General features: G+C 45.4%; 1 long non-coding RNA gene across 1 annotated transcript; it reads right to left on the minus strand.

The window, feature by feature from the left end:
- Window positions 1-1,916: 1,916 nt before the first annotated feature.
- On the minus strand, window positions 1,917-20,140 carry LOC137327088 (uncharacterized). Its single transcript, XR_010964348.1, has 3 exons — window positions 20,044-20,140; window positions 18,707-18,776; window positions 1,917-2,442 (listed from the first exon to the last, which is right to left on the minus strand). It is a non-coding gene; the product is annotated as an uncharacterized lncRNA (long non-coding RNA).
- Between the last annotated feature and the right edge of the window lie 6,036 nt (window positions 20,141-26,176).

A 26,176-nucleotide genomic window follows, 5' to 3' on the forward strand; every position in this document is an offset into this window, starting at 1 on the left:
AGGAAGATCCTGTCCAACGAACACGATCAAGTTCTTTGAGGAGGTGACAGATATGGTGGGTGGCAGAAAAGCAGTGAATGTGGTGTTACTGGACATCAGAAAGCCATTGACAAAGTATTACACAGCAGATTATTGGAGAAGCTGAAGGGGTGTGGAATTAGGGGAAGGGTAGAAAACTGGTTTAAAGTGAGGAACAGAGTAAGTGTTAAGGGCAGTCGCACAGAGTGGTTGGAAGTGGGTAGGGGTGCCCAAAGGTACTCTCTTCTGGTACTGCTAATGTGTACATCAATGATTTAGATATAGATCTGGAAGGAATCATGTCCAAATTTGCAGATGATACTAAAATAGGAGATAATAATTCTGAAGATTAAAGGAAGTTACAAGGATAAGATATGGAACGGGCACAAAAGTAGGAGATGGAATTCAATATCAGTAAGGGCGAGGGGGAATTTTTGGTAAAAAAAAAATGTAATAGTTGTACTTTGAATAGGGGAAGGTTGGGCGATGTGGAAGAACAGAGAGATTTGGAGATTTGGGTGGGGGGAATAAGGGCATAATGTACGCTGATGAAATACTGGGTTTATGGCAAGAGGTGTAGAATATAAAAGTCGAGCTGTAATGATGAATTTATATAAAACCTTAGTAAGACCACGGTTGGAGTATTGTTCGCAGTTTTGGACTCCACACTCGAGGCAGGATGTTGAGGCAATAGAGAGGGTTCAGCACAGGTTCACTAGGGTGCTGCCTGGTATGAGGAAGAGGAAATACAATCTACAAAGAAAAGACTTGAAAATTGGGGCTGTTTTCATTAGAATATAGGAGGTTATGTGGTTATTTGACAGAGGTGTTTAAAATTATGATGGGATGGAACAGAATAGATATAAACAGACTGTTTCGAGTGATTGAGGGGCCCAGAATGAGGGGACATTGATATAAAATTAAACGTAAGAGATTTAGGACAGAGAGCAGGAGAAACATTTTTACACTGAGGGTTGTGAGATTGTGGTTTGTACTACCAGAAGAAATGATTGACCATGTCAATATTTAAAAATAGATCAAATAGTTTAAATAAAATGTCCCGTCAAGCTAGCTGACAGCTGACAGATAACTGACTGTTTCTTACTCACCTGCCACTCCTTCAGTCTGCTGCTACAATCCTGTGCCAGAACTGGCTTTTTAAAGGCTGTACTCTTAATTTTTAAGCACGCAGCTCACTACTCCTGATTTGCACGGGTTTTACACCAATCACTGCTCCAGTGGACATGCAAATGAGCTGCTGCAGGAAATTCTGTTGTAAATGCCTCTACAGACCATTGGTGGTAGACAGACAGATAGGTGGAGATGTGGAGATGTGGAGAGGTGATGTTCATGCCGAGCAGTTTTCCATAATAAGCAAGCTGTTTTATTAACTGGTGGAGGACGCCATGATGGACACCGATGGATAGCACGTTCTTAAGATCACATCACACGACTTGACGTGACATGATAATGCATCATGAGATTCACTGCAGACAAACAGCCTGCCCCATATCCATTCTACTGGTTTACTGAGCAATAATACAGTTCTATTTGGGATGGTGGAAGTCTCAGGATAGAGAAGAAATTTGCCCTACCAATACAGATGGGGCTTGCAGTTAGGCGTGCGCTGTGCCTGGATCTCACAAGGTGTTGATTGGGACTGTGTAAGTGGCAAGAAATTAGACAAGCCAGAAATTCCATTTTGTCCAAGCCTGTTCCACCAAGCTCTTGCTGGCAGTCCCCCATTGGCCAGGGGATAGTTAATTTCAGTCAGTTTTGGGATGTAAATTGTACAAGTAATGAATTAACAGACAACTGAAAAACTTAAATGGAATACATTTATATTTGTATTTTAAGAAAATAACAATGCACACTTATTGTGAACAAACCTGGGAAAAAAGACATTTTAAAAGTAGTGTCGCATAAACAACGAGTTTTCTCGATATTATAGTCAATACTGTTATTACATTTTCATGTTTTTTAGCAGAAATGAAATGAGCCAAATTATTCAGCTGCTAATAATGTCCTTTTCCATGACGTGCCTTCATTGCTTTTTCATTGCTTACCTTCACTCATTCTGTAGCTGTATTCTCAAACTACTTTCGATATGACAGTTATTGTAGTGAGAGGATATCTTACATCCTTCACCCACCTTCCTTCTTTCATTCAACAAAACATTACATTTATAACAATTCACGTTCTCTGCTATGACTGACATATTCTGATGTCAAAACTTAAGTGCTTGCAAACATTCTAACTTCCACAAGACTCATCCCTAACTACATCTTCTAATTTCTTTTGATAACTTTTTTTCTTTTGTATCATGGATTCTGAGATGTCGGGCTCTTCAAATGTATCTTCCCCTCCAACACTCAGATCAGATGCTTAATGATTCACCTCTTGAGCATCAAATACCTTATTCAGCTGTCAGAATAAAAGAGGAAAATACACTCAGACCATCTGCTTCAGGCCCCGTTTCCATATCTGAGCCGAAAGATTACTGTTCGGGGGGTCAGATGCTTATTTTAAGTGAGTTAATGCTTCCGCTAAAATAACACACACAATAATCTATATGAACACATGGGTGTTCATCTGCTTTCTCACCAGCCATCATCATTTCTAAGCTCTGATCTTTTCTACCTCAGATACATATCTATAACAGAATCACAAAGGGTGATAGAAATCTAGAATTCTCTGCCCCAAAAGGTTGTGGATATTTGGGAGAAAAGGAGCTTTCATGACTAAGAACGGTAGATTTTTGTTAGATAAGGTTATCAAGGGATATGGAACAAAAAGGTAAATGGAGCTGAGGTACCGATCAGCCATGATCTAATTAAATGGAGTGCAGGTTCGAGGGGCTGAATGGCCTATTCCTGTTCCTAAGTTACTATCTACTAATCAGGAATTGATCCAATTCCCTCTCAGATATTTACACGGAAGTCAGTATTTGGTACACTAAAGTCAACTCTAAACATGCTTCTTTACTTTATAATCATGCCCTGTAGTTCTTCTATTGGGTTTTACACAAAATGCCTATGTATACCCACTTTATTAATTATCTTCGTGAGGTCCCACAAAAATATTTTAAAAACCAGAGACTTTTGGAGCGGCTTGCTTTAAGGACCATTGGTTAGGCAACTCAATGCCTGGTACCAATGGGTTGGGCATGTGCTGTCCCACCCATTGGTACCCCAAAACCATGTACTTTATAGGACCCCGATTAGCATATTAGAATTAGGTTCCTGTCTGAAACATGCAGGCGAGGCCTTGGCCGGCCACGGGGAGGCCCCTTGGGGAAGTGGCGGTGGTTGGGAACGGAGTGGGAATGGGGCAGTAAATGTAGCCTGGCGATTCTCGGGCCGTTATTGCCCCGTTACCATTGGGTGGAGTGAGTTAAAATCGATCCCTTATTTTTTCCCTTGTTAAATAGCTATCAATTGCTTCCTTCTCAACAAGTTCCAATGTCGTTCCTAATATATGTGCTTTGCTTCAAGCTGAAATTGCTGAACGCTTTTAAAAATTGCAATAAGGTGAGCTATTTTTAGTCTTATGGTACTACCTGCTATTTAATGAGCTCTGAAAACTTTCAGCCACAGCTCCTCTACTCCTACACTCATTTCCTTAAGTACTCTTACACTCATAGCATCTGGTCCTGTTGTTTTGTTCAAACAGTTCAGGCTTTTAATGACAGTTTCACTGTTAATCTCCATTTTCTCCTTGAGCTCCAAAGCATCTCCTGCCACCCCAGCCCTTGAAAGAAGAGTCGGCTATATCCTGTAGTGAAACCTGCTGTTCTTGTCACCTTAAATCTGATGTGATCTGATATGCCGCGACCTTTAATACTGAAGGCCTTTCCTATATGATCAATTGACTGCTTTGTCAGCCAACTCCTGCACACGCTGGCCTACAAAGGAAAATAAATCATAAAACAGCCTGATTTCAACTGTGCCAAACTCTGTATAAAGGAATGGATATCAAGGATAGGACAGGATATATTCAGTAACATATTAGCAGATGCACTGGACTCGTGTATCAAGCTGGGGTCTGTCTGAATAAATGGGTGAGATTGCTTCTCACTGTGTTCACAGTCCTTCTACTCCATCTGGTGAAGCAAGTTATCCAATAAAGCAAAGAATCTCCACGGAGCTTCTTGCCTTGCCTGAGGAAAGTACATTCATCGCATGTTGGACAGCAGCGTTGATCACAGTCGAACCCATACAAGGCTTGGGAAGAAAGCAGGGTCATGTGAAAATTCCATGACCTTTAACCTTATTGAGCCGATAGGACCAAACAAAAAACAATTGATTGTGCATTTATTAAGCAGGAGGAGTTCCAAATTGTGGCCTGTAGCCCACATTGGTGATCCCTGAACCCTAGAAATTCAACCCGCGAACTTCAGGCAGCTATCCTATGTGTGTCCATTTCTGATTTACTGGATTTTGTGGGACAAAGTTCTTTTTAATGCTTTTGACTCACCACACCTCACCTTACCTTTACAATCTCCTTCAGCTTTACAGCCTTTCCCCTACTTTTCAGTCCTCTGACTCTGACGTTCTATACATCCCCCATGGTTTTGACCCACCATTGGAGCAGAGTCATCAATCACCTTGTGCCTGCTTTCTGGAGCTCCCTCTCTAAACCCCACCACCTCTCTACCAAGCTCTCTGCCTTAAAAGCCTTTTTAAAACCCATCTTTTTGGCCAAGTTTTTATGTCGCCACTCCTAACTCACCACGGCGCAATGTCCATTCTCTTTTAATTCTTTTATTCGTTCATGTGATGTGGGCGTCGCTGGCGAGGCCAGCATTTATTGCCCATCCCTAATTGCCCTTGAGAAGGTGGTGGTGAGCCGTCTTTTTGAACCGCTGCCGTCCGTGTGGTGAAGGTTCTCCCACAGTGCTGTTAGGAAGGGAGTTCCAGGATTTGGACCCAGCGACGATGAAGGAACGGTGATATATTTCCAAGTCGGGATGGTGTGTGACTTGGAGGGGAACGTGCAGGTGGTGTTGTTCCCATGTGCCTGCTGCCCTTGTCCTTCTAGGTGGTAGAGGTCGCGGGTTTGGGAGGTGCTGTCGAAGAAGCCTTGGCGAGTTGCTGCAGTGCATCCTGTGGATGGTACACACTGCAGCCACGATGCGCCGGTGGTGAAGGGAGTGAATGTTTAGGGTGGTGGATGGGGTGCCAATCAAGTGGGCTGCTTTGTCCATAATGGTGTCAAGCTTTTTGAGTGTTGTTGGAGCTGCACTCATCCAGGCAAGTGGAGAGTATTCCATCACACTCCTGACTTGTGCCTTGTTGATGGTGAAAAGGCTTTGGGGAGTCAGGAGGTGAGTCACTCGCCGCAGAATACCCAGCCTCTGACCTGCTCTTATAGCCACAGTATTTATGTGACTGGTCCAGTTAGGTTTCTGGTCAATGGTGACCCCCAGGATGTTGATGGTGGGGGATTTGGTGATGGTAATGCCGTTGAATGTCAAGAGGAGGTGGTTGGACTCTCTCTTGTTGGAGATGGTCATTGCCTGGCACTTGTCTGGCGCGAATGTTACTTGCCACTTATCAGCCCAAGCCTGGATGTTGTCCAGGTCTTGCTGCATGCGGGCACGGACTGCTTCATTATTTGAGGGGTTGCGAATGGAACTGAACACTGTGTAATCATCAGTGGACCTCCCCATTTCTGACCTTACGATGAAGGGAAGGTCATTGATGAAGCAGCTGAAGATGCCCCAGTAAAGCAACTACGTTAAAGATGTTATACAAATGCAAGTTGTAAATCCTAAATCAGAACACCAAGATATGTTAGTGTCAGCAGCTTGAGACATATGTAGATTGCAGTGCAGTACTGAGGGAGTGCTGTACCATCAGAGTTGCTGTCTTTCGGATGAGATATTAAGCTGAGGCCCCATCTGCCCTTTCAGGTGGACGTAAAAGATCGCATGACACTATTTTGAAGAACAGCACGGGAGTTCGCCCCGTGTCCTAACCAATATTTATCTCTCAACCAATACCAAAGAGAAACAGATGATCTGGCCATTATCTCAATGCTGTTTGTGGGATCTTGCTGTGTGCAGATTGGCTGCCGCGGATCCTACATTACAACAGTGAATAAACTTCAAAAACACTTCATTGGCTGTAAAGCACTTTGGGCCATGCTGAGATCGTGAAAGGTGCGATATAAATGCAAGTCTTTCTTTTTAATGGGAATATGGATTTAAATGTGATACGTAGCCACTGAGGCTCCAGGGTGTACACCTATGTGGTCACAAGAAACAAAAGGATTGGAGACTCATGTTATACAGCCATGCAGGAAATGATTTCAGCAGTGTCAGAAAAGGTGTTACTGACAGGGAATGCCTCACCCAGATTCGATAATATAATTTGTAAAGCTGTACACAACATAAATAGGCCTTGGCCTCTACAGCCAGAAAACCACCCTGCTTCCTTAGAGACCAGGACATCTCGAGTTAATTACTCTTTGAGGCTTCAAGATCTCCAGCAACAAAGATATCGGATAAATTGCTCATTTGGGACCAACAGGTCCAGTTTTTTTAAAGCAGAATCAAATGAAGCAAAAATAATTGTTGAATATTGATATGCAAATATTTAAGTGGCTGGTGCAGTATAATTCTCATTTGATTTTCCAAGCATATTATTTAAAGTGTTTTACATGCTTATGGTCCAGTTGGAAATACCAATTCAGACCAATCTAAACATTCTATACCTACTTAGGAAATTCATATTAATTAAAACAAATTGGCACACTATACTCTTAATCATGATTGTGGTTTAAGGATTACACTTCAATTAACCACATAACATGCTATTGGAGTGGTAATAAATACATTGAACTGCAATCCGATTCAATTATCTACTCTAAACATTTCCAAAGTAGCTTGCTATTATATGCACATACAAAATTCATTACTCTGCTGCATTGAGAATATTTCATGGAGATTTGTCATACAATTTTAATTTGCACAAATGATGTAGCTAAATAGCTCGTGAATGAACTGAACCTGGGTTTTGTTTTGAGTGGAAATGAAGTCCTATCACACAAGCTTCTGTAAATGATCGATATGTAATGTTTGTGCTTCATTAAAACAGTACAGAAAAATATTTTTTGAACTTTTGGTTTGTGATTTTGTAGGTTAATGTAACAGGGACTGAAGTATGTGACTGTGTCACTGACATGAGAGATAGGGTGCTACATTCTGCAGTTAATGCTCATTCGTTTCTGCCCATCAGTTTAAGATTCATTACATTTCCAGATTTTGGGGATTCAGAAAATAGCAAAGAGTTCTTCAGGTCACCTTATAAACCATTAGTAATATTCATAAATAATTGGGCAACTTTTATGATTTAGTGCTCCAGCTGAGAATGGTGAGTGACAACCAGGCAATTAACAGTAGGAAGAGGAGACGCCATGAACATCCCCACCTTCAATCATGGTGGAGCCCAGCAGGTCAGTGCAAGAGACAAGACTGAAGTGTTTGCAAGTGTCTTCAGCTGAAGTGTTGAATGGATGATCCTATTCAGCCTTCTCCTGAGGTCCACCCCATAAGAGATACCGGTTTACAGCCAATTTGGTTCACTTCATGTGACATTCAGAAGCAGCTGTGAGCACTGGACACAGGAAAGACCATGGGGGTTATATTGGATAACCCCCAAAAATGGGCGCTGGGATCGCGGTGCATGATTAACCCACGCATGTTCATTTTGATTCAGGAACTGTTCCTTTTAGATTGGAAAATTGCACATGTCACTCCACTATTTAAGAAAAGTGAGAGGGGGAAACCAGGGAATTATAGACCAGTTAGCCTAACATCTGTTGTCGGAAAGTTACTGGAGTCTATAATTAAGGATAGAGTGACTGAACACCTGGAAAATTTTCAGCTGATCAGAGAGAGTCAGCATGGATTTGTAAAGGGTAGGTCATGACTGACAAACCTGATTAGATTTTTTGAAGAGGTTGCTAAAGTAGTGGACAGGGGAATGTCTATGGATGTTGTTTATATGGACTTCCAGAAGGCATTCGATAAAGCCCCTCATAAGAGACTGTTAGCTAAAGTTGAAGCTGATGGGATTGAAGGCAAATTATTGACCTGGTTAGGAAATTGGCTGAGCGGCAGGAGACAGAGAGTAGGGATAATGGGCAGGTAGTCAAATTGGCAGGATGTGACTAGTGGTGTCCCACAGGGATCTGAATTGGGGCCTCAACTATTCACTGTATTTATTAACGACTTAGATGACAGGATAGAGAGCCACATATCCAAGTTTGCCGATGACACAAAGATAGGCAGCATTGTAAGCAGTGTAGGTGGAAGCATAAAATTACAGAGAGATATTAATAGATTAAGTGAATGGGCAAAACTGTGGCAAATAGATCAGAGTACTTTGTAAATGGTGAAGAGCTCGAAACAGTGGAGGTCCAAAGAGACTTAGGGGTCCATGTACATAGATCATTAATAGGCCATGGACAGGTACAGAAAATAATCAAAAAGACTAATAGAATGCTGACCTTTATATCTAGAGGACTAGAATACAAGGGAGTAGAAATTATGCTACAGCTATACAAAGCCCTGGTTAGACTACACCTGGAGTACTGTGTTCAGTTCTGGGCGCTGCACCTTCGGAAGGACATACTGGCCTTGGAGGGAATGCAGTGTAGATTTACTAGAATGATACCCGGACTTCAAGGGTTAAATTACGAGGAGAGATTACACAAACTCGGGTTGTACTCTGTGAAATTTAGAAGATTAAGGAGTGATTTGATCGAAGTTTTCAAGATATTAAGGGGAACTAATAGGATAGATAGAGAGAAACTATTTCCGCTGGTTGGGGAGACTAGGACTAGGGGACATAGCCTAAAAATTAGAGCCAGGAGTGAAGTTAGGAAACACTTCTACACGCAAAGGGTGGTAGAAGTTTGGAACTCTCTTCCGCAAATGGCAGTTGATGCTAGCTCAATTGTTAATTTTAAATCTGAGATTGTTAGATTTTTGTTAACCAAAGGTATTAAGGGATTTGGGGCTAAGGCGGGTATATGGAGTTAGGTCACAGATCAGCCATAATCTCATTGAGGGGTGGAACAGGCTCAAGGGGCTAAATGACCTACTCCTGTTCCTATCTTCTTGCATTCCTATGTTACGATGCAGGCAGCTCGTAACGTTCACACTGCCTGTCGATTTCAACAACCGCTGCATACAGCCAGCGCTACCTGCGCTGTCGATTGGCTGCAGGCATCAGCAGGGGGACCCTGATTTCTGGAGTGGCTAGCAGTTTTTAAAGGCAGCCTGCACCTCTTAAAGGGGAAGTGAATCTGTGCTGCAATATATTGAAGATTGGCTGCGCCTGCGGGAGAGCATGCAGCAAGGTTCTCGGATGATGCACTGGAGGCCTTGGTGCAAGAGGTGGACAGAAGGAGGAACATCCTATATCCACAGGGGGGCAGGAGGCCCTCCAGACATATGCTCAAGAGGCAGTGGGAGGCTGTAGCGGACGAGGTCAATGCCAGGAGCGTAGAGCCAAGAACATGGATGCAATGCAGGAAGAAGTTCAATGATTTGACACGAGTGGTCAAGGTGAGTGAGTTCAACTGTCAAGTGGCATCTCCTACCGACTGCACCACTAGCCGCATCCACTGCTCCACACACTACACCCCGTGCTCTACACTCCCCATCACCACTTACCAACAAACTCTTTCAATCAGTGCGCAACTCTTCAAATCAGATGCTTCATCTCCCCCTCACACATTACCTCTTCTGCAAGCCTTACACCCAACACTCACAGGTCACACTCACTGACAGCTTTTCAACCTTGACAGCCACATCACTCAAATGTCTTGTAGGACACTCTCTGACACATTTCCCTCTTTCTTGCAGGAGAAAGTGGCGCAAAACAGGAGGCAGCAGGAAAGAACTGGAGGAGGACAGGCACGCCTACACATCCTAACTCCCACGGAGGAGACAGTGCTGGCCATCACTGGAAGTGCCATCGCTGAGGCCGTGGCCATGGGGGTGCTGGAGGGATAGATGATGAGGGTCTCTGCAAACCGAATCCTCCTTCTCGTTTCCCACTTCTCCCTCATCCCACAGTCTTTTCTGACTTGTGCTCCAGATGGTGTACGTCTTACTTTCTCCTCTCCCCGCACTGCAACTCAACCCATATCCCTTTGTCATTTCAGATACCCAAGAACTGGAACCGGCCCAGTCAGAGGAGGCAGAGGAAGATGACGGTGATTATCAAGGCACACCGTCACTCGATCTGACACTCTCAGCCACCAGCTCAGAGACTGATACTGTGCGTAATGTAGAGGATAGGGCAGAGGAGGGATATGTATGTGGTGAGACACCGGGCACATGTGCGCAGGAGCTGGGGCAGGGGGAACAGATACCATAGCTGCCAGCTTGCCGGAGGGCGAGATCACACACTAATTCTGCTGCCGAGGAGTCAGATGATGACTTCGATGGGCCAGGCTACAGAAGAAGGCTGATGGACGTACACAACAATGTTTGGTGCATTGGAATGCCTGCCAGAAAGCCTGCGCACAATGAGAAGGGGCATGCAGGAATCCGGCTCCAACTTGGCACATGGTTTTGCGCAGAGCTTGGAGCCCATCCTTTCCAACATGGAACAGGTGGTCACCTCCATCAGCGCACCTGTGGAACCCACCATGATGCAGTGTCTGATGGCTGATGTCACTACTTCTATTGCAGCACAAACAGCTGCCATCAACAGTCTGGCTACCGCATTTGGAGCTCAGATGGCTGCCTTACAAGCTCAGACTGCTGCTATCGTGACTCTGGGGACCACTGTTGAAAGGGGCTTCAAGGGCATCACAAAACTCCAGCAATCTGTTCTCCAGCTGATCACCAGGATTGCTGAGGTGCCGCCCCATGCGAGTGGCAGTGACGCCATGGTAGTCGAACCTGTATCCTCTCTCGGGATGACAGCATTCCAGCTCCCACCCCTGCCACTCCACCAGTGCCCTTGCTATTGCCTGTCAGTCAGCCAGGCCAGACTGCTGCAGCCCAGACTGAGACGGTGCAGTCTGAAGCCGGGCCCTCCCGGCCCAGAGCTGCTCGAGGTCGTCCTCCAAGGCCATCTGCACACTCCTCCATTGAAGGCCAGCAGCCTCCCACCAATCATGCTCCAGCCACTGGGGATGCACTGCTTAGGAGCACCGGGATAGGTAAAGGCACACGAACAACAGGCAATAAAGGAATGTACAAGAGTGAATAATATCATTTTGTTTGAATCGTTTCATATGTTAATCTATAAATGTGCATTTTAATTTGCATTTGATGATGGTTTATATTTCTGCAAATAGCTGAGGGAGGAAGCAATGTGTAATTATAAGGAGGGCGATTTGATGGTCATGTGGGAGAGGAAAGGTAAGTTGTGTGGGACTGTTGGTGAATGGGGAGGAGTTGTTGAGGTTACTGGTATCGCTCGTTAAACATCGAATCACGCAGAGCCCTGGCAGACAGGGCCTGTCTACCTTGTAGCCTCCCTGCCTCTTCCTCCACTTCCTGCTGCACTTCCTCCTCCTGCTCCCTCTTCTCGCAGCTTGTCCTGCTCTGCGTGGCCTCCCTGCATGCTACCAGTTCATATTCAATTCCCAGAGGAAGTCGTAGCAGGCCACCCGTGTCTGCAAGCAACTTTTTCCAGCACACTATTTTAAATGCCACTGAAAGTACTGCAAGACCAGCCAGACCACTCTCTACAGAATATTGAAACTTTAACCAAGTATAGGAAACTTCCAAAAAACACGTACAATTGTACCAGCAGCCAGCATAAATAATCCAGCATCTAACCTCTAAGTACTTCATGATCCCTTTAAATACCGCTGGTGGGGGGTCCTTCATGCCATTTAAGTCCTGTTCAGCTGTGCTAGGTTAAGGCAGTGCATTGGCTGGAGCGTGGCGTTCCAAAATAGCAGTGGTCTCTTTAAATCAACCTTGCACACTAATTTGCACCATAATCTCCCTTTTCCACATGCTGCCGGCATTCTTCAGATGCGTGTGTGCAAACCCCTTTACCAAGATAGTGTCCTGCACACTTCACACCGGAACTATACACACGCATCTCAGACACCATTTTCGGGGCTTAGGTGTCCATGTAGCGTCTACAAAACGGGCGCTACAAGGCCCAATTTCGCCCCCTATGGGTCCTAACATCATTCCGGCTGCAGTATATTGGACCTGTGCACCAGTGTCAGTCACTATGCTCGCCAAGCCATTCCAATACCGCTTTGAAACTGGCATCGACCCAACAATACGGAAAATTGCCCAGATATGTTCTATCCACCGAAAATAGGATAAATCTAACCCGGCCACTTACCGCCTTATCAGCCTCCTCCGATTCATCAGTAAAGTGATGGATCGAGTCGTCAATAGTGCTGTCAAGTGTCATCTACTCACCAATAACCTGCTCACTGACACTCAGTTAAGAATCTGCCAGAACCACTCAGCCCCAGACCTCATTCAGACATGAATGCAAGAGCTGAATACCAGAGGAGAGATGAGAGTAGGTGCCCTTGACATCGAAGTAACATTTGACTAATTAGTACACTAAGGAGCAATGGGGTAAAAGGGAAATCCTTCAGGTTGCTGGAGTCATATCTGACGCAAAGGAATGTTGTTGTGGTTGGGGTAAGTCAGTCATCACAGCCCCAAGACCTGACTGCAGGAGGTGCTCAGGGCAGTGTGCTCAGCTCACAAATGTCAGGTAACATTCACACCACATAAGTGTCAGCTAATTACCATCTGGAACAAGAGGAAGGTCAGCCATTGCCCCTTGACATTCAATAGCCCATCATCACCGAATCCCCCGCCACCATGCTGCCCCAGGAAGCTGTGGAAGCTACATCATTAAATAAATTTAAAACAGAAATAGACAGTTTCCTAGAAGTAAAGGGAATTAGGGGTTACGGGGAGCGGGCAGGAAATTGGACATGAATTTAGATTTGAGGTTAGGATCAGATCAGCCATGATCTTATTGAATGGCGGAGCAGGCTCGAGGGGCCGATTGGCCTTCTCCTGCTCCTATTTCTTATGTTCTTATTATCAACACCTTGGGGATCACCACTGACCAGAAGCTGAACCAGAACAGCTGTATTAACACTAGGGCTGCAACAGCTGGGCAGAGGCTGGGTCATCTGTGACAAGTGGCTCATCCTCTGACCCCTCAACGTCTGTCCACAATCTACAAGGCTCAAGTCAGGAGCATAGTGGAGTAATCACTGTTTACCTGGATGGATGCAGGCACAACACACAAGAAACTCAGCACAGTCCAAGACAGAGCAGTTCACCACTGGACACCGTATCCACTCCCTCCACCACCAACGATCTGTGCCTGCATTATATACGCTCTGCAGCAACATTCCAAGCTTACTTCACAGCACCTCCCTCCCCTACGACCTCTACCACCAAGATGGACAATAATAATATCGTGGGAACACCGTCACCTCCAAATTCCCCTCCAAGCCTCACACCATCCAGACTTGGACATTTCCAACATCCATCCATTCCCGTCCAGTTTTATACTAAACTAAAGCCGCCAGCCCTAGATACCAGTCAGGCATGAAAGTCAAATCAACTATTAATGACTGGAATGCTAGGCTCTCCCAAAAGCTCAGAAGGTAAATGCACTGCCCAGTGTTGAATAAAACAATATAGACCAAAAACGATCCAGGTTTGAGCCATGGTCTGTGCCGAGTTACTTAATCTCAAGTAGGGAGATGGTAGAAACACTTTAACTGGCCCTGGGTTAATGAGGTGAAAAAATTGCCAATATTCTTGTTGCTGAACCAGTCTTTCCTGCCGGAATGTGCACATGTGTGGATATTAGGGAGAGGTGGGGATTGGCTGTAATGCCCCCGTGGTTCACTAGCCCGCTGACACTCAAGTCTAGATTTTCCAGTTGGATGTGAGCTCAGCCAGAAGCCAGCGAGTGCAGAAAGAGCACTCTCCCGAGCTTTAGTGCATTGACCTCACTTGTGATTCCAGAGTCAGCCTTGTTAACATAATGGAAGTGAGCTCCCAGCATGGAAAACACCTGCGATTGAGAGTTCGCCCAATGCAGGGGAGGAAAGTCAGGTACTGCAGCAGGATTTAAAGACCTCCAGCACCTTAAAGGGGCAGCAGCCAGCCTCTTTTGGTACTTCACCTCGTTTGGAGGAAGTTTAGCGGGGCTGAGAACGCTCTACTCTTCAAATGGGGCCACAGAAATTCTACAGCAGGAAGTGAACCACAGGAAGGGGGCTCTGTTTAGGATGGGACGATGGGATATCCAGGAAAGCTGCACGACAAAAATGGAAGGCGGTGGCCACCAGCATGGATGCCACCATACCACGCACCCTGGAAGTATAGCCAGAAGTCTGTTGACCTTACTGGGCCAGGCAAAGCAGGAAAATCAACTGTTACCTTCCATTAATTCAATGTTCTAGGTATCCATGGAACTTACAATCACTTCTTCTCACACTGCCTTAAAGTATTTCCAATGTTGGCAATGAACACATGTTATAATGTAGGGCACACTCAGCACTGCCAGCCTCCTCCTGGTCCTTCACTCATGTCCTTGCATACTTTGAGCCCAAAGTAATCCTCCCATGTGATGTCGTTGCATGATGCTGGGACATGTCATCTTATCCATCGTGGGCTGCGTGACACTTGGGCAATCATTGTGGCAATTGTAACCTCTTACTTTTTCTACTCTGCTGGCAGGAGAAAAGAGCCTATGGCAGATGAGAGAACACTCACAGGGAGAAGATCACCTAATATTCGTTGTATCATTCCATATGAGGAAGAAGCCTTGCAAATCTGGGGGAGAAGCCATGCAGACCATTGAAGATATTGAAGAAGAAGGAGTGGCCCCCGCATTGGCCCCTTGTTGTCCTATTTTCTCATTCAATCGCTGGTGACTAAACATTATCTGAAGCAACAGACCATGTCAGTCTTTGTGCTGCGAGCTGAGTGCAAAGACTGCTCCTAAGGATACCACTCTAACCTCCGTTCCCCTTTTATCTCTTTAGGTGTTTCACAAGAAGCCAAGCCAGGACCCATTACATTCGGCCATGCCAGCCCATGCCATCGCTCACTCTATCCCTCTCAACCAACCAAAGCCATCATGAGTGTGGGGCAGGCTTGATGGACCAACTGGCCTTTTCCTGTCCGTCAATTCTGTATAGAATCATAGAAAGTTATGGCACAGAAGGAGGCCATTCGGCCCATTGTGTCTGTGCTGGCCAAAAAAGAGCTATCCAGCTTGATCCCACTTTCCAGCACTTGGTCCGTAGCCTTGTAGGTTACGGCACTTCAAGTGCACGTCCAAGTACCTTTTAAATGAGTTGAGGGTTTCTGCCTCTACCACCCTGGCAGGCAGTGAGTTCCAGACCCCCACCACCCTCTGGGTGAAAAGATTTCTCTTCAGCTCCCCTCCAATCCTTCTACCAATTATTTTAAATCTATGCCCTCTGGTCACTGACCCCTCTGCTAAGGGAGCTAGGTCCTCCCTATCCAACCAATCTCGTCCCATCATAATTTTATATACCTCAATTAAATCTCCCCTCAGCCTCCTTTGTTCGAAAGAAAACAACCCCAGCCTATCCGATCTTTCCTCATAGCTAAAATTCTCCAGCCCTGGCAACATCCTCGTAAATCTCCTCTGCACCCTCTCTAGTGCAATCACCTCTTTTCTGTAATGTGGTGACCAGAACTGTACATAACCAGTGTTTTATACAGTTCCAGCATAACCTCCCTGCTCTTATATTCTATGCCTCGGCTAATAAAGGAAAGGTGTGTTCATAAATTGCCCCTATTATAGTTCGCATGGAAACTGCGGCCATATCACCGTCTGGTGAGTTTAAGAGAGGGCAGCAACAAATGAATTACTGCTGCACACATCAGGACAGGCAAGCTCCAGTCAGAGTTTTATTTCAAGACTTTTGGGATCTAACATGACTTATAAATTCTTTATCATGCACTTCAAGATAGACTTGTAGATCCAATCACACAGGTCTGGAGAAAGGAGTCAAGGGTAAAGAGAGCAAGAAAGGATAGCACAAGGATTAGACTTAACCCTTAGAACATCAGCAGCTCATGGTGCTAAACTAAACACTAATATTCCTGTAAAAGAGCCACTCTGGTGTCAGGAGAAGTTTTATTACTTTAATATTATCAAATGCTTTAATATTAATTCCATTCAGGACCATTTGGGTGCACCAGCTGTTTAACGGGATAACTAATCAGTGGCCCGGTCAAAGGTTAACACGCGAGATGATGCCGGCACAGGCACAATGGGCCGAATGGCTTCCTTCGGTGCTGTAGGATTCTACGATTCTATGATGATCAAGCGGCACAAGAGATAAGATTATGTCTGATATATTTTCGATCTTTCAGCCACCCAGGTGATAGACCGCAATAGTCTTGCAATCATATAGATTGCTATGTTCATCAGCAGGGTCCCAGGGATGAAGCAACGCATATAATGCTGCAATCCCTTTGTTCTGATACGTCTTCAGGGGATTTTGAATTGAATATCTGAGACTGACTCTCTCCCGGTCAGCAGTCAGTCTGAATTTGCCAGGGTTAGGGGTAAGTCAGTGACTTCACAGAACTGAACCACCACAGAAGATTAATCAGGGAATGTGTTTCAATGTTCCGTTTTATATATGAAGCATAGCGCAGAAGAGCCTTTATAGTTTGCAATATTTTGAGAAACGTAAAGTTGTTATTTATTGTAAATCCACTGTTTGTATTTAATACTGCTAATTTACCTGTTTTATATTCAATAAATCTGATTTATACCTAAGTCATGATCTCATAGAGTGTTTATTCACCTATCTCCTGAAAAGCACGTATGGTACAGCAGTAAACCAGAATCAATGACGACGGTTCTCTGTTCAACCCCCGGTTTCACTACACTTACCCAGATACTGGGCAGGTAAAGGCACAGTCTAGATCATAGGGAGTCAGGATTTACAGGAGCGGCTTCTGTACTGAGGAAAATATCTCGTATAAAAACCCAAAACATAAAGCTCACCACAAAACGTGCAAGTGATGAAGATACTAATGGGTTCTATCTGCCTGGGTTCAAGATTAATCAAATATGGCATCAAACCAGGACCCATGTGGTGTCACAGTAGTACAATGGAAGTCGAGTTATCGGTTTTTTAAATAAAAATTTAAAGAGATGGAGGGACCACATTACGTGAATATGTGCACTGATAATCAGGAATATGGCCGTTGCATGCTGAGATTATGCAGTTTGATGAGTATTAAGGCTAGTGGGTTTGATTGTGGCTTGTGACGGGATTGTTTGTGTTACTTTTGAGGGCTTTGGTGATATTTTAGTACCCATCAGAGAACAGAAGCAAGGGTGACTCAGGGACTTAAACCTTCATTTTATGGAAATCAACTTGTTTTCATTAGAACGGAGAAGATTGGGAGGAATATGATCCAAGCTTTATTTTATTCTCCCATCCAATATCCTTCCTTTTTCTCCTGAAGATGAAAACTCATGTTGGAGTGCTCCGAGTACAAGCCATGCTCGAACATCTTGCTCAATTCTTGATAAAGGAAGAAGGAACTTATATTTCTATAGCCCCTTTCACGACCTCAGGATGTCCCAAAGCACTTTACAGCCAGTAAATGACTTTTGAAGTGTAGTCACTGTTGTAATGTAGGAAACGTGGCAGCCATTTTGCACACAGCAAGATCCCACAAACAGCAATGAGATAAATGACCAGATAATCTGCTTTAATGATGTTGATTGAGGGATGAATGTTGGCCCCAGGACACCACGGAGAACTCCCTTGCTCGTCTTCAAATAGTGCCATGTTTTATGTCCACCTGAGAGGGCAGACGGGGGCATTGGTTTAACATCTCATCCGAAGATGGCACCTCTGACAGTGCAGCACTCCCTCAGTACTGCACTGAAGTGCCAGCGCAGATAATGTGCTCAAGTCTCTGGAGTGGGACTTGAACCCACAACCTTCTGACTGAGCCACAGCTGACAGACATGAGCTTAATCAGTCAGCACTGCAGACAAAATCAAGAGCAAAATACTGTGGACGCTGGAAATCTGAAATAAAAACAGAAAATGCTGGAAATACGCAGCAGGTTAATGAAACATCAACTCTGTTTCTTTCTTCACAGAAGCTGCCTGATCTGCTGAGTATTTCCAGCATTTTCTGTTCTTACTGTAGCGATGCAGGCTATTTCATTTCGGGGGCTTAAGAGCTGATCCTAATCTTGTTCCCAACCATCCACATATTTGAAATGCTGAGAGGAGCAGGTAATGTTCCAAATAACAAGCATTGTTTTTTTTAAACTTGGACTTTGAGAACGTAAGGATAAAATTAACTAGCCTCAACCATGGTTTAAGATTAGGTGGATTTTCCCCACCACACAAAGCAGCTAATGAATATTTGGTTAGGAATGGGACTGCAGACTATAAGGATAATCTAGACAGATATGATCAACCACTATGTGGAAGAGGATGAAGGTTCTTGAGCTGCTGGGGCTCACGGAAATATAATTACAAAGAACACAGATGGGCTGAGCTGTATAAGTAGGATGCAATTAAATAGGTATTTTGAAATTTTGCTCGATTTACCTTTCTTGGGGAGGAGAGAACCTTTGCAGGAGATTAATTACATAGGGTGGAGTTCATGATTAAACAGTATGTACCTGATGTGTGAAAGGAATGGCCTGATAGTCTGACAGGACTCTTCTCATTCCAGATCCTTATGTTCTTGTACTAAGGCAGTAAAAAATACCAAACTCAATTTGTTAGTGCACTTAAAAATATTCAGACATAATGTTGTGGAAATAGTGCAGAGAAAGTGGCCTCAGGTGGACTGAAAGCAATCTGTGAGGACTGAAACCAGCACCAAACACTACCGAACACATGAAATAGAAAGGCAAACAATTTTAACTTGCTTACTATTTCAGTGAAAAATCTGTCTCTGACTGATGTAAAACAATCAAAAATAAATGTCAAATGCCAATAACAGGGTTTCCTTTCTTTACAATGCTCCTCCATTCAGCGCATAATTGATTTTTAAAAAATAAAATAAATCTTTCTTTTTGCTATTGAGCTTAACACACAGGAGGGTTTGCAGAGAGAAGCAGGATAGGAAGTATATCTTTTTCAAGGTTGATACAGCTATACACTTAACGTGGGCAGAACCTAGAAATTGCATTTATATAATCTGCAAGATTTAAAGCAAAGCTAACAGTATTTTCAGTGCACAGGACATTAGAGGGGAAGATTCTCCTCCACTAGCATCATTCCCCACAGTGTGATTTGAGCATCTGGGGACTGGGAGGTTCAGCACATGATCTCACCCGATCTTTATCACAATCCTGCTGTCTGAAATGTTCCTTTCCAGCTTCACACCCGTGGAAACAGCTCTCGCATATTTTGTGCGACAGCTTATCTTTAATATATAAATCAGCCCTTAATACCTGTGAATGTATTCAGCAATAGAGGGGGTGTATTTGGATTATTGTGTAAATCGGGTGGGTTGTGGCCTGGGTATCCATTACACTAACCCGATGGTGTTGATGTGCGGCCTGATCCCTTTTCATAGTCGGGCCAAATTTTAATATCCACAGCCAGCTGCCAGTGCTAATCACCCTCCCTATAGGCAGCTCGCCCATTGTCAGGGCAACAAATCAGATGTGGCTGCCACTATCTAAAGGCAGCCAGCAGCACCTTAAAGGTGTGGGGGGAGAGGGGGTCACTTTTCATTTGCTGGATACTAGGATTTGCTTTTTCGCGGTCTGCCAAGGTAATTGCAGCCAGGGTTTTCGGATGGAGCTGTGGAGGTGTTCATAGAGCATGTTAGCAGCAGGAAGGAATCCTCTTCGCGAGTGATGGTTGCTGGGTGCCCAAGCAGATTTCTCATCAGCAATAGAGAGAGGTGCAGAACATGTAAATACTACAAGCATTGTTCTCAGGACCTGCAACAATGCAGGAAAAAACATAATGACCTCATCAGAGCATCTAAGGTAAGACTCACCACCGGTGCACCGTGGCTGCAGTGTGTACCATCCACAGGATGCACTGCAGCAACTCTCCAAGGCTTCTTCGACAGCTCCTCCCAAACCCGCGACCTCTACCACCTAGAAGGACAAGAACAACAGGCACATGGGAGCAACACCACCTGCACGTTCCCCTCCAAGTCACACACCATCCCGACTTGGAAATATATCGCCGTTCCTTCATCGTCGCTGGGTCAAAATCCTGGAACTCCCTTCCTAACAGCACTGTGGGAGAACCGTCACCACACGGACTGCAGCGGTTCAAGAAGGCGGCTCACCACCACCTTCTCAAGGGCAATTAGGGATGGGCAATAAATGCCGGCCTTGCCAGCGATGCCCCCATCCCATGAACTAATAAGAAAAAAACTCCCCTTCATATCTTTCTTACTCTTTTCACAGACCTGAACCACCCTGCTTTAACCTCACCACTGCCAACTCCTCCCTCCCCATTTCCCGGGCTTTTCCTCTAAGCAGAACAGGATACTTCACTGCACATCTTCTGTTTGCACTTGTACACCCAGGGCCTGCTACAGCTATCACTACTACTTCCCCCCTTCCCTACACCTGCTGCTTTTTCCAGCTACATCATTAAATAAATTTAAAACAGAAATAGACAGTTTCCTAGAAGTAAAGGGAATTAGGGGTTACGGGGAGCGGGCAGGAAATTGGACATGAATTTAGATTTGAGATTAGGATCAGATCAGCCATGATCTTATTGAATGGCGGAGCAGGCTCGAGGGGCCGATTGGCCTACTCCTGCTCCTATTTCTTATGTTCTTATGTTCTCTCATCATATATATTAATCTGCCTCACACATCTTCAAAGCTCTTCAACCCACTTCCACTCTTCTCTTCTTATACTGAACTCTCTCACTCACACACTCAGCATGACAACATAGCACTTTACCTGGCACTGACCAAGGACAATTGGCTCAAAAGGCTTCGGGTCAGCCCCAAGCCAATTGCACAGCGATGTTATCAGCTGCAAGGAGTTCTACAGGCAACATAGGTACGGCACTGTGGGTTCAAGTTCCACTCCAGAGACTTTAGCACATGATCCAGGCCGACATTCCCAGATTGACACTCCCTGCCCTCTCAGGTGGATGTAAAAGATCCCATGACACTTTTTCGAAGAACAGTAGGAGAGTTCTCCCCGGTGTCCTGGCCAATATTTACCCCTCGACCAACATCACTAAAACAGATTATCTGGCCATTATCACATTGCTGTTTGTGGGATCTTGCTGTGTGCAAATTGGCTGCCGCGTTTCCTACATTACAATAGTGACTACACTTGAAAAATATTTCATTGGCTGTAAGGCACTGTTAGGACACCTGAGGTCGTGAAAGGTGCTATAGAAATGCATGTCTTTCTTTCTTTGGAAATCTACCCTTTAGTAATCAACTGCTAGATTGCAAACAATTAAAATAGCTGCTCAAAGCTGGGATCAGACTGCCCTACACACTGCATATTATTACTTGATTTTTCTCCCTCGCTTCCCGTTGGTTTTGCTGTATTGTTTCAGTTAGATGGTGAATCCCTTGGCTCTTCACCTGCTCTATCGCTGTAAGTGAAAGTGCAGTGGAAATCCCGCTCGCCCACAAACAGGTCTTCCACTGCAACTTTAGTGAAATGAAGGCAGTGGAGCGGGAGAAGCTCTAAGGAAATTCTCCCCCTTAGTACCTAAAAAGAATCCTACATTATGGGGCTCAATGTCTATCAGTCAGTGTTTGAAGGCAGTTTTTGCAATTGGCCTTCTAGAGGGGTGATTCTGTGATCCCACAGAGAGGGTGGGTCCGAGAATCGGGGCTACAACTTACACCCTTATAAGGGTCGGTAAGCAAAGGTCATTGGAAAAAGAACAAGAGGGGAGATGAGGAGGAGTTTTTTTATGCAGCAAGTTGTTGTGATCTGGAATGCACTGCCTGAAAGGACGGTGGAAGCAGATTCAATAGCGACTTTCAAAAGGGAAAACTGTGCTGGGTTATGGGGAAAGACCAGGAGAATAGGACTAATTGGATAGCTCTTTCAAAGAGCTGGCAAAGACACGATGGGCCGAATGGCCTCCTTCTGTGCTGTAAGATTCTATGATCTCCAGCCAACTCTCTTTGCAAGTGGGGCTCCCTGTTTGAACTGCAGAATCATTCCTTACATCTGTTCAGTCATCCTCTAAAGACAGTTCTATATGGAGAAATTCAACGTCTTTCTGAAGAGAAGCCTAATCTGAGCTTACATGTCTGTTCAATCAGTATATCAAGAGCATCGGACTCTTTCAGGCTCCTGTCTACTCAGACTGTGAAGAAAATTACTCACTGTTTTGGCTCCATGTCTATTAGTTCGGAGTGTCAGCAAAGGTCTGTACTTATTTTGACTGCTTGCACAGAATGTTCTCTAAACAGAATCCTACACCTTGGGGGCCTCATGTCTGTTCAGTCAGTCTCTGAAGGTAGTTTTAAATTTTAAAGCTTCATGTCCCTAGTGCAGGGCCCCGAAAGGAATGCCACACTTTGAGGCTCCGTCTCTGTAACAGCAGGCTATGAAGTTTCGCAGTTTGCTGCTAAGCGTCAATGGGAGCGATTTTAACTGGGCGTGCGTTGTGGAGCTCAGCATGAGGCCCAGGCCATTGTAACACCTGGACCTCATTTAATTATTCCGGGATTGTCCCCTGGCCGAGAATGACATCAGGGCTGGAGCAGAACTCGAGTCGGGTGCCCGGGAACACCGAGAATGCAAGGGAACGGCCCCCCGGTGCCGAGGAGGGGGTTTCACAGAGCATGCCAGTGTTGGGAGGGAGGGGCGAGGCTGGGGCTGGGGAGGCCCAAGGACACCATGCAGGCCCCAGGGTTGCACTCCTGCTCCTCTCGGCATATAAAGATTCCACAGAAAAGTAATGAATGAGCTGTCGGGACTGTTCCCTTGCGGGCTTCCTTAATCAGGAAGTAAAAACGCCGTCGTGACACTGATGATGTCATCTGGCCGCGACCTTTTGATGTAAAGTAGGCTCCCACCTATCGGGGGTGTGCGGCCCTTCCGTGCCTGTTCTCAGGCAAGTTATGATGGTGGGGGTGGGAGAGCGGCGGAGGGGCGGGAACAGGTAGGGAACGTGCTGCGACACCACTCCGTATTAACACCACATCCGCACCGTTCCCGCCAAGTGGGGTTGGGGGGGGGGACACATTACAATCTACCCCAATCCTTCTGTCTCTGAACTCAATCCGAGATTTTGGGCCTTCCTGTTTGCTTATACGTTTTCTGCCTCTGAAACATAGGCCTGATTTTATGGAATTAATGGATGGAGAATCAAGCTCAAGCCAAATTGGGAGGAGTGGAATTTAGACTTTTTTTTGCTTTGCTGGTCAAATTCCACAAGTGAAAAGTTGGTGCAGCTTCAATTCTGGATTCACACGGACCGCAGGAACACATGGCAGATGGCAATGAGCAAACTTTGGAACTTGGCTTGTAACCCCCGTTGTGCCTGCACTAATAAACAAAACTACATTTACGCACCCATTATACGGGTTAGTGCACTGAAGTCTTTTCTCAGGTATAGCAATATGGAAGGTGGCACTCAGCTATTGGGAAGCATATGCTATGCTGCCCCCCTACTGTCCTAAGAACATAAGAAATAGGAGCAGGAGTTGGCCATACGGCCCCTCGAGCCTGCTCCCCCATTCAATCGGATCATGGCTGATCTTCGACCTCAACTCCACTTTCCCGCCCGATCCCCATATCCCTTGATTCCCCTAGAGTCCAAAAATTTATCGATCTCAGTCTTGAATATTCTCAACGGCTGAGCATCCACAGCCCTCTGGGGTAGAGAATTTCAAAGATTCACAACCCTCTGAGTGAAGAAATTCCTCCTGATCTCAGTCCTAAATGGCCGACCCCTTATCCTGCGACTATGCCCCCTAGTTCTAGAATGTCCGATTATACTGACTTACCACTGGCATTAGCCTTTACACCAACAATAATGTCTAGGTTTATATCCTTTAAGTAAGTGGACAAATCAGTGGCAAATGCAGTTCAATGTGGATAAGGGGTAAAATAATTAGTTGGGGAGACAAGAATTAAAAGAAGAAGAAGGATCATGTTAACTGGGATAGTGGTACATAGTGCTGATCAGGAAAAGGACCTTGGCCCAAGCTTTCTGCCTTCCTCCCTCCCACACTTTTTTGATGGATCTGGGACAGGTGGAAGCAGTAAGCAACTTAGGAATGTGCTGCGTATCCCACTATTTGCACTTCCGGAACACTGGATGCATGGCCTGCCTGTTAGGGCCTGCAGTCCAGAGGGGCTAATTTTAACCCCCAAGAATGGGTGGGTTGGGTGCAGGTGGGAGGTTAAAGTAGCAGCTTTTTGGAGGGGGACCGTACACCAGCTCCAACATGTTCACTGGGTTTAACACATGCGCGTTAGGATGCGCCAGCACAACAGCAAAGTCCAGGAACAACACCACCTGCACGTTCCCCTCCAAGTCACACACCATCCCGACTTGGAAATATATCGCCGTTCCTTCATCGTCACTGGGTCAAAATCCTGGAACTCCCTTCCTAACAGCACTGTGGGAGAACCTTCACCACACGGACTGCAGCGGTTCAAGAAGGCGGCTCACCACCACCTTCTCAAGGGCAATTAGCGAAGGGCAATAAATGCCGGCCTCGCCAGCAATGCCCACATCCCATGAACAAATAAAAAAGAAGAAAGTCCCATCCCCACTTAAAGCCGGTGGGCCAATATTTGGAGGGCCAATTCAGGTAGTTGAAATACTTTAGGTACTTCACTTTTTGTGGATTTTGCAACAGAAATAGATTTAACTTCTCCTGAACATGTCTCCTGTGGCTTCTGAAACGTGCCATTGAAATGGAGACGAGTTGCAGCTGAAGCTCATTTGGTCCTTTAACCCAGTGATTGACACATCTCAATAAAAGGTGAAGTATTGCAGCTGGGCACTCAATTATCTCAGACAACCTTTGGCTGGGAGTTCTTTGTGTTTGGACTGAGATTTCTTTGTTAAAATTGAGAATTCTTGTGTTCAGACAAACTTACCTAAATTTTGGAGCCCCTCAAACTGACAAGATCAGGATTGGGGGGGGGGGTGCAATGGATCTATGCCACAGTACATCTGAGGAGGAGGAAAATGAAAATGGGGAACCCATCGCCAGAGCAGCCGCGCACATTGCTGCCCGTGATGCCAGGGATTCCCTCATCTCTAACAGGTCCTCATAATGCGATATCCAAATTGAAGACTTTGAAATACTCAGGCCGCCTGGAACAACCACCACCGCCAATCCCCCAACCACCCTTCCTTTTAACAAAACAGTCCTTCAACCACGCATACACCCATTACACACTTGCCCAATGGGTGGCATCATGCCTTGGCATTCATGATAAAGCACATGAAAGAACGAATTCACAAAAGAGACTCAATAATGGCCAAGACAAGGCAGTGGTGGTGATAATAATTAAATTGAAAGTACCAATTAACAAAAAAATATATAAAATAACACCATGACAGCTCGTCAGACACCCTTGTGCATACCCTTGGTGAACTACAAAACCTTCACCTTCGTCTTCCTGCTGCATCTACATGGTGCATCCCCTATGGCTTCAGCAGAGGTAGAGGCAGGCTGCACAGAACCCTGCCCTGACTGATAAGATGCTCTCGCCTTATGACCTCTGGGATTTGGACCCCGTAAGGGCCCTGCCAAACACTACTCCACCCGCACCGGTGTAGGGGCAGACTCGGCCATTGGGAGAGGAAGCAGCATTGCGGGCACTGGTTGAGGAGGTGAGATGTGGGATTGCTTTGAATGGAGTCCCCACTTCCGTGTCCCCTTTTGCCATCATCCCTCTCCTGGGCCAGTGCCACGTCACTTCTACCACTCTGCTGGACAGCAGGTCGGTGAGCAGATGTGCTTCGTTGTAAAGCCACAGCTAAAGTATCTGTCATCCTGTTTAAGACAATAGACATGTTGGCATCCAGAGTCCGCACGGTCGTTGTCATGGCCTGCATAGACTCATTTGAGAGCTGTGCTTGGAGCTCAATGGAGGATATCATTCTCTCCATCACAGACATTCTCGCATTTACCTGTGCCATCAATCCACTAGCGATGG

This window comes from Heptranchias perlo, chromosome 11 (genome assembly GCF_035084215.1).
Source record: "Heptranchias perlo isolate sHepPer1 chromosome 11, sHepPer1.hap1, whole genome shotgun sequence".
NCBI lineage: Eukaryota > Metazoa > Chordata > Chondrichthyes > Hexanchiformes > Hexanchidae > Heptranchias > Heptranchias perlo.